Source organism: Thalassophryne amazonica, chromosome 4 (genome assembly GCF_902500255.1).
Source record: "Thalassophryne amazonica chromosome 4, fThaAma1.1, whole genome shotgun sequence".
In the NCBI taxonomy this organism is placed as follows: Eukaryota; Metazoa; Chordata; class Actinopteri; order Batrachoidiformes; family Batrachoididae; genus Thalassophryne; species Thalassophryne amazonica.
In genome coordinates this window covers 49,910,681-49,924,685 of record NC_047106.1, presented here as the reverse complement: position 1 = coordinate 49,924,685, position 14,005 = coordinate 49,910,681, and the positions used below count along the sequence as shown (strand labels likewise).

The 14,005-nt window shown below is 40.4% G+C and overlaps 1 protein-coding gene across 2 annotated transcripts in view; it reads right to left on the bottom strand.

The window, feature by feature from the left end:
• Positions 1-5,692, bottom strand: part of LOC117508181 (period circadian protein homolog 2-like) — a 34,643-nt gene extending 28,951 nt beyond the window's left edge. For both annotated transcript variants that reach the window (XM_034167845.1, XM_034167846.1), the window contains exon 1: positions 5,569-5,692. The gene's annotated coding sequence lies outside the window, so the exon portion shown is untranslated. The remainder of the gene's footprint in view (positions 1-5,568) is intronic.
• Positions 5,693-14,005: the final 8,313 nt, after the last annotated feature.

Sequence of the window (14,005 nt, the reverse complement as noted above, 5' to 3'; positions counted from 1 at the left end):
TTTCATGCGTTCTTATGTGTTTGTGAGCCTTGAATTTACCAGCAGTGAAAAGTGAAAGTGAAACTGGTTTATCAGAAGCCGACAGTGTAATCTGATGTGGCCGCATCCAAATCAATACTAAATGTTAGCGGTTATCTGTAATAAAGATACATTTTTTAGCAGTTTATCAGTTTAGCATCATAAAAGATAACTTTTCAGTTATCAGATTAATGGTTATCAAAGCTAACTTTTTGGTTACCTGTGCCCACCGCTGTGCAAGGGTAAGGTCTAACCTTACCAACCCCCCACAGCAAGCAGACTGGCAACAGTTGTAAGGAAAAACTCCCTCAGGTGTTTTAAGTGAGAAACCTCAAGCAGACCAGACACAGAAGTGTGACCATCTGCTTTGGTCATACGACCAATGACAAAAATCAATACAGTACAACAGAGAAATATCCACCAAGCCAAACAGAGATGATGGAACCAAGCATCCAGGGACTTGTTAGTTCAAATGGTCACAGTGACCTGACCAACCCATCCAGCAGAAAGGCAGCAAAAGTTCATCGTCTATATCCAACAATTGTGAAAGTCCCCCAGAGTCGCACTCCAACATCTAGCTAATCAATATTGAATTATTATTACATCCCCATTTACAAGTACAAGAAAACCAAGTTTTTGAGTAATGGTTTTCCAGCATTGTACTACTAACAAAATAACATAAAAAAAAACTATAGACAGAATAAACTAGACCAGGGGTGGCCAAGTTCGGTCCTCGAGAGCCACATTCCTGACACTCTTAGTTGTCTCCCTGCTCCAACACACCTGAATCCAATGAAAGGCTCATTAAAACTCTGCTAACGAATCTTTCATTGGATTCAGGTGTGTTGGAGCAGGGAGACAACTAAGAGTGTCAGGAATGTGGCTCTCGAGGACCGAACTTGGCCACCCCTGAACTAGACTATTATAATAATATAAATGTGGTGTGTGAAGTGCAAATATGTACTGTTAGCATATCCACAGATAGGTTAAATCAACAGTAAAGAAACAGTCCTAAAATTAGACACAATTAATGAGGCTAAACAGAAAATTAAGTATAAACCTGTCGGTAAGCTCAGAAACTGATAGCTCTTGATCTTTCACAGTAGTAGTCATTTGCATGTATGGATATGTGAGTAAATCTTTGTGACAAAATACCTTACATAACAAAGCAGTGAACCTCTGTAGTTAAGAACCCACCAGGTTTGTTTATGTAACTAGCAAATATGATATCTACAAGAACAACAACATAAGTTCAGTTGTGTCCACATGGGACTGCAGTTATACAGTATGCCTCCGGGCACATCTTCACATGGTCGGCTACCATTGTGTCAAGTTTAATTGAAATCCATAACCTAATTTAGAAGGAGCTGTGCTTATGAAATCGATAACATATGACGCATCAAATAAAAACAAACGCCCAATTATCTCCCATTAAAGATATGGACCACAGTTCATTTCCTTCATGGACATCATTGTCCTGTGGTGTGCTACCAAAATGTAAAGTTTCACTGAAATCCACCACCCACTTGAGGAGTTGTGCTTACAAGACTCATGGAAAGATGGACAGCTGGAAGGCACAGTAGTACTGATAAAATTAAATTGTCACACACACACACACACACACACACACACACACACACACACACACACACACACACACACACACACACACACACACACACACACACCCTTCAAAAGATCTTTGCCTTTTCCAGGTAAACTTAAGCCCCAGACCAGAGTGATTTGGTTAAATTTTTCTAAAGAACTTTTTACATGAAAGATGAAACTACAGAGGGGAGCACAGCTTTGAAGACCAGACCAACCTTCACCTACAAACCCAAAAAGCATCAGTACTACTTTGGAGGTAGGACAAATGCATTTTCTGAAAAGAAAAAGGTGCTTCCTCCTCTGTACAGGCCAGTTGTCCACTGCAAATAGCTTGACACATCTGAAATCTAACAATAAATTTAAAGGACAACAATTGCAACACAATGATAATCCCTGGAGATAAAGTGGCCCTGCCACATTAGAAATTCTGATTAACTACAAAACCCACACAGATAAGCAGTCACATGTCTTAAAGCATTGTTCATGTTCATAGCAAAAATCGAATCACCATTATTATGTAACAACATGGTGCACATTTGTATCAATTCATGAATCATCAAAATTCAGATTCATCAAAAGTGAGATTGTTCATCATAAAGCACATCATTCACTAGTTCACACTTCAAATATGACAAAAGTTTTCTCCATTTCATATTTAATTTGAATAGCTGCAGTTTCTGTGTGTTGATGACCAGACAAAACAGTTTAAGATTAGGCTTTGAGTCTCGAAAAGTGAGATGAGCATTTATGCTATTTGCTGTTATACGTATAACGGCTGAGTGAATGCTTGTCATTTGATTGGTGCTTTATATGTCACTTGACATGGATTATTCATCCCATTTGTGTTGCATTGCATTTAGAGTTCAATTTGGTTCCATTTAGAGTGCAAATTTGGTTCCATATGTTTGGTACCATTGCACTCTGCACACACACACGCACCTACATACAAAGACACACATATGCACATAAATAAATAATAAATAAAAAATAAATAATAAGACAGTCAGTCTGCTGAGGCTTCAGCTTGAATTTACACTTGAATTGCAACTGATGAATGTAACTTTGGCATGCAAGAAAGAATTAACCAAATTAACTACGACTAAACCAACTAACCAATATTCCTTAAATACATCACACAAGCTGATTTATTCTTGAAACTAAGCCTGGTGAAAATAAAAGTTTCCCACAGCTCTGCAGCCTCGTCCACCTACACAGGACCTATTTTTGTTAGTCGAAGCCATAAAGATAATACATTTATCACAGCCAATTCCAAACTACGCCTCTGCTTTTCTGCTGGCCAGTATCAGGTTGCAGTTATTTATGCAAGCGCACATGTTCAGCAACTTGTCTATTCTTTATGCTTCATGTAACACCTCACTTTTTCAGAAGACTCAGCAAGCTTCAAAACACACAGAGCAAAATAAATAAAATGCAAAAAACAAACAAATAAATAACCTTTCCAAAGCACACGCACATCCACTGCCACTGTTGAATGACCACTCCCAAGTTGAACTCAGGTAACAGGTAGCAGCCAAGCAAACAAAGACTCCCTATTGGCTACTGTAATGACCAATACGCAGAGGGCAGGGTGTGGTACTAAACATACAGTCTGTGGTAACAAATTACATTGTTGTCAGCCAATCAAAAGAGATTTGTGTTGACTTCAAGTTTAGCATCAAGAGACACAAAGGATTATTGTTTATCATTTCAGAGTTTAATGACCCCAATAAGGGATTGTCCAGTAGCACCATATGACACAAAATATGTATTTTATTAAGCGGAAGCACTTTAAAATGCTATAACAACAATGTAACTTAACATAAGAGCAATAAAGTTTTTATGGAGTGACTCATAGTCAATTGTAGTAGCATTTTTTGGGGGGGGGGATAAAGGAAAAGATTTCTCTTTTTTGTCAAAGGTGTGTCGAGCATGCAAGACACTTGACTGATGAGAAGGTTGTAAAAACAAAATGAGCTTGCCCTATAAAAGCACTTCAGTATCCAGAGTTAAATAGTCAAGATGATGCTGATTAATTAATTGAATGAGCCATGCAAAATTATTATGAAATTACTCAGATAACTGAATTATCTATTAAAATTATGAATCAAACAAAAATACTGGTCTTTAAGTTACCACTTTATATTTAAGAGCTTGGACATTTGTTTTGTTTTTTTTGTTTGTTTTTTTACAAAATAAGTTATCTGATGGCCACCCCCCACCCCAATTATTTGACATAGATTAAATGATTAACCATTTAACTTAAAAAAAAAAAACTTGTAAGAAGCATGAGAGTTTTGTCAATGAAAAGCTGGCAGGGTATTGCAAGTGAAGGCACAATACTGCAATTTAAAATGACAGCATTTGTACATGTCCAAGACTGTGTGGAGTAAGTGCGCACTGCTGTGTAGTCCACAAAAGGAAGCAGCAGGGTGACATAATGCAACTGAACTCCCTGTGATTCCAGCCCAGACCACAAATGCAGCCAACACACTAGCACACATCTTGGGAATTATACAACATGGAGTTAGACTACAATACAGCACAAAGCAATGTAAGATTCTTTCATAAAACCACATGCATTCATTTTGAACCAACAAATGTCATGTGTTGCTACTGTAATGCAAGACAACATTATACAACTAAGTGTCTCCTCATTATTTTTTGGCTTTTTCAATTCCCAAGCCCCCAAAATCATAATGTGAATGAATGAATACGTCAACTAATTACTAATGTGTTCAAATTTGTCCACCTGGTCCATCTGTGATTTATATTCCAATTAGTTTATAAAAATCCAAAACAATCAGCAGGTTGTGAATATGACTGGTGGCCAAGTGGTTAATGCGCTTGGTTTCAGTGCAGAAGGTTCTGGGTTCAAATCCGACCCCTGCCACATTTCTCCAAGTAATGTGGAGTTGTGTCCGGAAGGGCATCCAGCGTAAAACCTGTGCCAATTCAACATGCAGATCCACCTTGGATTTGCTGTGGCGACCCCGAGTGCAAATAAGGGAGCAGCCAAAGGGACTTTACTTTTACCTATAAAATAATGGGATATTTTAATGTTAATTGTTTTTTGGAATATTCATTCATTCATTCATCTTCTACCGCTTAGTCCAATTAAGGGTCGCGGGGGGCTGGAGCCTATCCCAGCAGTCATAGAGCGCAAGGCGGGGTACACCCAGGACAGGACGCTAGTCTGTCGCAGAATATTTTTGATAAAAAATATGTTATAAAAAATATTTTGGAATATTTTTGATAAAATGACAGAGGCTGTGCTCCTGCACTTAACATTAAGTCACAAATTAATAACACATTACTAAGCTACAAAAGACTTAAGTAACAAATTAATAACATCAATAAACTACAATAGAATTAAGTCTCTTGTAAAGGAAAAAATACACCAAATGTTTGACAAATGAAATACATACATTACACAAGACCTACATCCAGTAAAAAATATTTTAAAAATTATAATAAAATAGCCAGAAGACAGTTTTATAAAGGCAAACGAGCTGCTTCCTATATACACTAAAAGTGAATAAAAATGTTTATAGTAATTATTAAATTAAAGGGAGTAAGCATCCCTTCCCCCACATAACTCTCCATCATGACCCGCTATTCAAAATCCACACGTTGACCTGCAATCCACAACACGGTACACTGACACAGTTACGTAAAAGTAGACATATCGCTAAAAAAAAAAAAACACTCAAAAACACAGTGGGCTTGCCATGGACAACCTAAACCATAAGAACAGACATTTCTCCTATTTTACCGGCGAACCTGTAACCTCTAAATAGAATTTTGTGGTTATTAAAGCACAAAAAGTAGTGCGAAACAGTCGCTGCGCATGCGCACACTGCAGTCCGTTATGCAACCCATTTTTAATGCTTGAAATTAAATTTTTCTCCGAAATTTGCAACCTGAAAATGAAGGGAAACTAACCTGTGTGGACAAAATAGGGGTGTCTTCTTTTAGTGTCTTCGGAAGTGAGGTCCAAGAGACACTAAAGAGCGGATGAAAGAGCGGCTAGTAGGCAGCAATATTCCTCAATGAGCACCAGTCTCTGTGACACAGTGGCCAACAAACCGGCCCGGCTCGCTCCAGCGCCTGCCTCCCAGCCAATGGGAGAAGCCGACGCGCGACCTCAATTCAGACTCCTCCCACCGTCGCTTCCGATTGGTCGTAAACTGTGGGTTTCCATGGAAAACATGACGGCATTGCAGCAGCGGGAGTTCATTGGCGCACGCGCTTGTCGTCGCTTTATATAAACTATTCATTCGGCGCACGTGGAGTACCATGTTGTTTGAAACCCGTGTGCTGTGACGCTGGAGTAGCTACAACTACCCACTTTATGTAAAAATTACATAAATGCGGGCATGTCTGCTCAAGCAACAAAAGAAGGCTCCATTACACCAAGAGTGAGGCAAAAACAGAGTTGGCACATAGAATTTGGAAGTGTCTCTTTTTCTGCCTCGTTGCTCACATGTTCATTCATTCAAAATGATGGAGAAATTTACAATCCAGTTGGTGCCGTGTCATCAGGAAAATTTACTGCGCACTTTCAGATGCATGTGCTGGCCAGCTGCCCTGGATACAATGAAAAGCAGTGATTTATGACGTCTTTCCTTCTGTGAAGTCAAGTTCCCTTGAGGATTCTTGCTTAAAGACACAGCATTCAGCGTCTGAACTAACAACCCGCTTTATTGACTGAGCAACACAAGTGCATTTCAAAAAAATTACAATATCATGAAAAAGTTCATTTGAAATCCATTTGTTACTTTTTGCATTATCCTGCTAACAGATGGACAAAAAAAAAAAAAAAACAGACACAAATGGTGAAAGCATTATACCTACTTGCTGGAGGTAGTAAAATCTTGTTTGACTAGCTGTTTTAACCGAAAATAATAAAAGTCATCTCAGACATTGTGTCTGGATGTGAGATGGACTCAGCTGTTAAGTTTTGTATGAGCTCGCTGGAAAGGCAAAGGTATGATTTTGTAACAGATTAAATACCATCCAAATTATGCTGTATTCCAAACACTATAGTAATCTCCCTGAAGTGGTAATTTCATTCGATGCTGAAAAAGCATTTGATAAAGTTGAATGGGTGTGCCTTTTCACAGTCCTGAAGAAATTTGGTTTTGACAATAGATTTATTTCTTGGATTCCTCTCTTTGCTAAGATTCTCCCTGTACTAACAATGTAAAATCCGACTATTTTACTTTGTCACATGGTACACATTAAGGCTGTCCCGTCTCACCTTTACTTTTTGCTTTAGCAATAGTGCCACGATGAGTAAGTCTCAGAACTTCTTCCTTGTTTCAGGAGGCGAATGGGGAGTAGGGTTGCCCTGTATGCAGATGATTAACTTTTACATATTATGTCACAAATCCAACTTGTACCTCCAATGTAGTACAGAAACTGAAACCTACTAATTGTCCTTTGGACATTATTCCATCTAGGGTGCTTAAGCAGGTTTTTGACACAGTTGGACCATCTCTTCTTCATTTTTTCAATACCTGTCTAAAGCTAGGGTCTGTGCCAACTGTTTTTAAGCAGGCCGTGGTCATGCCACTTATCAAAAACCCAACATAGACCCCGTTGTGCTGTCAAATTTCAGACTGGTGTCCCATCTGCCCTTTCTTTCCAATGTTCTCGAAAAGCTTGTTTTCACTCAGTTAAACTCATTCCTGGTTCAGAATCAAATTTATGATAAATTTCAATCTGGATTCAGAGCATGCCATAGCACAGAGTCGGCACTTTTAAAAGTGCAGAATGACATTCTGTTGTCTCTGGACTCCAAGACACCCGTGCTGTTGGCTATACTGGATCTCACTGCAACATTTGATACAGTGGACCATTCCATCCTGCTGACCCGCCTGGCCCAGCAGGTGGGTCTCCAGGGACGTGTACTGGAGTGGTTCAGGTCATATATTTCAAATAGGTCCTTTACTGTTATGATTAACGACCTCTCCTCTTCACCAGCTCCTCTGACCTCCGCTGTGCCACAGGGTTCAATTCTTGGCCCTGACCTTTTTTCATTGTACATTATGCCATTAGGTTCTGTTATTGCCCATCATGATGTGTCCTTTCATATGTATGCGGATGACTTACAAATATATCTGCCTGTGACTTCTTTTTCAGACACACAGTCCATTAATTCCTGTCTCACTGACATAAAGTGCTGGCTATCACAAAACTTTCTCTGTCTGAATGAGTCAAAAACTGAATTCATCCTCTTTGGATCTGCAGCCATGTAAATTCAGTTAAAAACATAACTTATTTTGGCTCTCAGCTCAACCACACTGTCAGGAATCTGGGTGTGATTTTTGACTCAGATTTAAAATTTAATAAACAAATTGACTCCATGGTTAGAGCAAGCTTTTTCCAACTCAGACAGTTAGCTAAGGTCAAACCTTTACTAAACCGCAGAGATTTTGAGAAAACCATGCTTTTATCAGTTCATGTTTGGACTATTTGGACTCTATACACTGGACTTAGTCAAGCCTCTCTTTACCGTCTGCAACTGGTGCAGAATGCAGCTGCTCGCCTCCTCACCAGCACTCGCAAACACGACCATATCACACCAGTTCTTTACTCCCCCTGGAAATTGACAACTGTAATATATTTTAGATGTATATGTTTTATCTTATGGTTGTTTTTAATTGTGTGCAGCACTTTGATCAACTTTGGTTGTTGTAAAGCGCTTTCGAAATAAAACTTGATTGATTGATTGATTGACATTTAACATCTATTAAGGCAGTACTCCGAAACTTCTCACTCATCTGGTTTTAAGGACTTGGGAGTGAATGTAACTGGTTCACTTCAGGCTCTGCAGGCTGCAAATTTTACTCCTTTATTGTCGAGTATATGTTGTGAAAGTGTAGTGACACGGACCCACAACAGGGGGCGTAAATGAACGGACAATGAAAGAGTCAAATATGAACACTTTACTGTTGTGAAAAGCACAACCAAACACAGCAGATTACAGAATATGTACAATAGTCAATTAGCAAAGGTGACGTGTGGGCAGGCTCAAGGATAGAGGACGCCTGTCCTGAGAAGAACCGGAACCACACGATTTCCTCCGCCACCGAACCTGGAGAATACTGGAGCCGCCAAATCCCGAACACCGCAGGTGGCCACTGTCTCCGCGTGTCGGATCTGGTACTGCTGGCGAGGAGCAGAGACAATCAGATGTGGGTGTGTGAACACCCAGTAACAACAACGGTGGGAATTCCACCTCCACCTCTAACACACACTCGTGCAGTGTCTGAGTAACCACTTATCTGGATATGCAGGCTGAGACGGTTACCTCCTAAGGTAGATGATATCTCGGCAACGAGGTGGAGATGACGTCCGGTCTTTATGGAGTGGGATGATGTAGTGTAGATGGGTGACAGCTGTCAAGAGATAATGAGTGACAGCTGTCACCCCCGGCTGTGTCCGTGGCGGCAGCGCCCTCTCGTGCCTGAAGCCCACACTTCAGGCAGGGCGCCCTCTGGTGGTGGGCCAGCAGTACCTCCTCTTCTGGCGGCCCACACAACAGTATAAGGCCAGCTTTTCAAAGATGGGCCAGTTTACCAGTGTCTCTTTTAGGTACACTGAAAAAAATTGGAGTGATATTATTTGAAAAAACCTAGGAAAGTTTATTCACTCAGAAATTCCAAGTAAATTTTACAAGGGGAATTCTTAAGTAAATGCTACTTGCATATATTAGTTTTTCCTGAAAGAACATAAGTGTAAACATCTTCAAGTCACATTTACTAGCAATCATCAATTCAATTTTTTCATTGAATTTTACTCTCTCTTTGTTAGTAAAAAACGTAAATCCCTTCGGCTGCTCCCTTGGTTTCACTCGGGGTTGCCACAGCAGATTGTTAAAACAAGGGAGCGGCCAAAGGGACTTACTTGCTCAGTGCAGGGGTGGTGATCAAGTGGTTAGTTCACTTGGTGTCAGTGTGGAAGGTTTCCAATTCAAACCTCACCCCTGCTTCATTTCTCCATGTAACGTGGAGTTGTGTCAGGAAAGGAATCTGGTGTAAAATTTGTGCCCAATCAACATGCAGAACCAATTTGGATCTGCTGTGGCAACCCCACAGAGCCATATATAAGCACTAGAGAGCGCACTCCCAATGCTGCCTACTAAACATGAATGTCCTTTCATCGAGAGTGACATGGCACTTTGTAACCGGGCAAAATATTGACAAAGTGCCTGGATGTGAGATATTTTCAATGCGGATACGCGAGTGAGCACACACGGGAAAAAAGCTTGCAAAATATGTGTTAAAATACCATTCTGACCTGGATATCAAGCCAGTAAAATTAATTTACATTAAATTATGGAAGGAAAGTATTGAACTTACCCTGTCATCTACATATTCCAAAATCTTAGTGTTGGAAATTAGAAGTTACATGGATCCATTCTGTTCCAGCTGCAATCAGCAGCTGAGCTGAGACATTCAGCTGCTGCTGCGTTCAGCACAGCACAGCTTATCAATCCATTACAATATATATATTATAAATAATTCCCTTTGAGAGGATTCCAAATACGCGGACGACACAACCTGCAGGTGTAAACGATTTCTAATTCTATGAGCAAATGATTTCATCAGCCAAGTTCTGAATGTAAATGCATCATTGACTATGAAATTATTATTTTGTTTTATTTTAGCATTGAAAGTTTACACAGATCCGATATGTTCCAGCTTCCAAATTCTGCTGACATGAAGGCACAAAATCACACAATCCAGACTGGGCACATGGACCCTATTATTAATTCCACAAAGTCCGCATGAATTAAATTAATTTTTGTATTGTACTGAATGAATTCAGCTTTGAATAAAATTTCAGGTGGTTTCTAAATCCTCAGATTTGGTACACAGGCATGACACTTTACACCAGTTTATCGCTCAAAAGTCACAGAAAAAATAACAAGAATAAGCAAAATTGCTTAATTATGGAAGGAAATGTCTCCCTACTTCCTCCGTTTGTGGCATTGCAAAAGTGCACAGCCTGTCTGTCTGTGCACCATCCACTGAGTTGCCCTGATCCAAAATGGCGACCATGCCGCCTTGCCGGGACACGTCTCAGTGCGACTGCAGACTCTAGTACTTACGAGGTCTATTAGAAAAGTATCCGACCTTATTATTTTTTTTTCAAAAACCATATGGATTTGAATCACGTGTGATTGTGTCAGCCAAGCTTGAACCTTCGTGCGCATGTGTGAGTTTTTTCACACCTGTCGGTTGCGTCATTCACCTGTGAGCAGGCTTGGAGTGAGGAGTGGTCCACCCCTCTCGTCATTTTTTTCATTGTTTAGGAATGGCTCAGAGACTGCCGCTTTGCTTGATCAAAATTTTTTCAGAAACTGTGAGGGACATCAAAGTGGACACCATTTGAGAAATTCAGATGGTTTTTGGTGAAAATTTTATGGGCTTCAAAGAGATTATGGAGTGTTACTGTCGCTTTAAGGATGGCCCAGAGCGACTGGTGGTGCGCCACGCTCCGAAGCCGCCATCGACAGGCTGAGCGACCATTTCATTTCTAAACGGATGGCTGTATGGATCCGTGACCATCGTGTGCAATTTCTCTGGTTATCACAAGAGCTGGACATCAACCATTTTCCGGCAGATTTCACTTTTAACAAGAGATTTTGTCATGGAAAGCCGAGCGGAGGCTTCGCGCGTCACAATGGATTCACTACTGAAGCGAGACAAAACCACCTCCGTTTTGGTCTCACAGGACGGCTTTGAGATGGCGTTCAGACAGCTGTCGGTGGTTTTTCCATCGAGTGATTATGCGAGAAATTGTGGATGTGCCTGGACATGGCAGAACATGTCCTGTGAGGCTTCATCACGGCGTTGCTATGCGCCATGCGGCACCGCCGCGACGCGCAAAGCCTCCGCTCCTCTTTCCATGACAAAAACTCCTGTAACAGTGGAATGTGCCATTCATTTCCAAACTGGACGCTGTGTTTTATCCGGGATGTCATCTGGCTAGCACAGGAATTGTGAAAAGACGTGGACATCAGCACTTTTTTGGCACACTGAGACAGACGTGCGGAGGAATTCTGCGCGTCACGGCGGTGCCGCATGGCACAAAGCAACGCCGTGATGAAGCCTCACAGGACATGTTCTGGCATGTCCAGGCACATCCACAATTTCTCGGATAATCACTCGATGGAAAAACCACCGACAGCTGTCTGAACGCCATCTCAAAGTCGTCCTGTGAGACCAAAATGGAGGTGGTTTTGTCTCGCTCCAGTAGTGAATCCATCGTGATGCGCGAAGCCTCCGCTCGGCTTTCCATGACAAAATCTCTTGTTAAAAGTGAAATCTGACGGAAAATGGTTGATGTCCAGCTCTTGTGATAACCAGAGAAATTGCACACGATGGTCACGGATCCATACAGCCATCCGTTTAGAAATGAAATGGTCGCTCAGCCTGTCGATGGTGGCTTCGGAGCGTGGCGCACCACCAGTCGCTCTGGGCCGTCCTTAAAGCGACAGTAACACGCCGTAATTTCTTTGAAGCCCATAAAATTTTCACCAAAAACCATCTGAATTTCTCGAATGGTGTCCACTTTGATGTCCCTCACAGTTTCTGAAAAAATTTTGATCAAGCAAAGCGGCAGTCTCTGAGCCATTCCTAAACAATGAAAAAAACGATGAGAGGGGTGGACCACTCCTCACTCAAAGCCTGCTCACAGGTGAATGACGCAACCGACAGGCGTGAAAAAACTCACGCATGCGCACGAAGGTTCAAGCTTGGCTGACGCAATCACACGTGATTCAAATCCATATGGTTTTTGAAAAAAAATAATAAGGTCGGATACTTTTCTAATAGACCTCGTATATACGGCTCTGTGGGTGACCCTGAGTGAAAACAAGGGTGCATTTCTCTGTTCTTACCCAAAACCTTTTTTAAACTCTATCGATGAAATGATTTCCGCATTAATATGAGGAGGTAAAACTCCAAGAGTACATAAATCATTATTACAAAAATGTCAGCTCAGTGGAGGTCTGTCTTTGCCTAATTTGATGTTTTATTACTGGGCAACTAACATTCAAAAATACATTTACTGGTTAAAAGATTCTCATACAACTTGGTGTCAGTTAGAAGCTTCGTTGTGTTTGTCTACCTCTCTCCCAGCCTGATTATTTTTGTCTCTCCCTGTGTCCCTGTCTCGATACACAGATAACCCTCTTGTACTTGCCTCTTAAAATGTGGTATCAATTTCAGCTTCACTTCAAATGTGTTTCTGCTTCTGCTCTTTCCACCTTCCTTCTTAGATGCTGCATTTCATTTATGGGATAAAAAGGGAATTAAATGTTCCTGTGATCTTTTTAGGGATAATGACTTTCTTGGTTTTGCTGATATGTCTTCCTTATATGGCCTGCCCCTCTTCTCATTTATTTTTCTTTATTTTCAAATTAGACATGGTGCATCTACTATTTGTCCAGAGTTGCCCTCTCAGCCCCCTAAACATCCTTGGGAGGACCTCTTTCAACTTATGCCCCATAACAAAGCTCTTATATTGTAGATATATAATCTTGTTCTTTGAATGGACAATCATCCAGTCAATAAAACTATCTGTAATTGGCAACAAGAGTTGGGTCTGGAGTTCAGGGAAGGTTTCTGGGATAGGGGTGTAGAAAGAATTCATATGTGGGTGATTCTTAGACTACGGGCACTTTTATGTCCCTTGATCATATTTTATGAAAAAAGAAAAAAGGGGAAATTTCACATTTTTATAGTTATCTTTACAATGAAAGTGTTTGAAGAAATTTGTCCTAGTAGTCTATTATGACTTTTTCACCTTTTTTCAGCATCATTATATGCAAGTATTGCCGTTTTGTGCTTGTCCCACACCCAGACTTATGATCTTCAATGATAAAAATGAATAGTAAAAAACGTTTTTTCTAATGTTTTAAAATATCTCTGAATAAAATATCAGTAAAATAATCAAAACATAATTGGGGTATTCAATGTCATACAACTGTTGTGATTTTTTTAAACAAAATGTAGTTGTCCCACACTATTTCCGTAATTTCCACCACAACAATAATGTCCCTTTAAAAAGTTTGTATGAAAGATTGTGTGGGTAGTTTCTATGGAGATAAACAGTAACATCAGAGCACATGTATATAGCGCCAAATCACAACAAACAGTTGCCCCAAGGCACTTTATATTGTAAGGCAATGGTGTGGTGGAAATTACATTTACAAGGCCAATAGTGCCCGTAGTTAAAGAATCACCCATGTCATCATCTTGTGCAAGACTTTCCCTAATTCAATTTACACAGGCTACATTTATCAAAGTCCAAATTATCCAAAATTTATCCCAGTGTTTCTGATCTGTGCGATAGACATAACTCC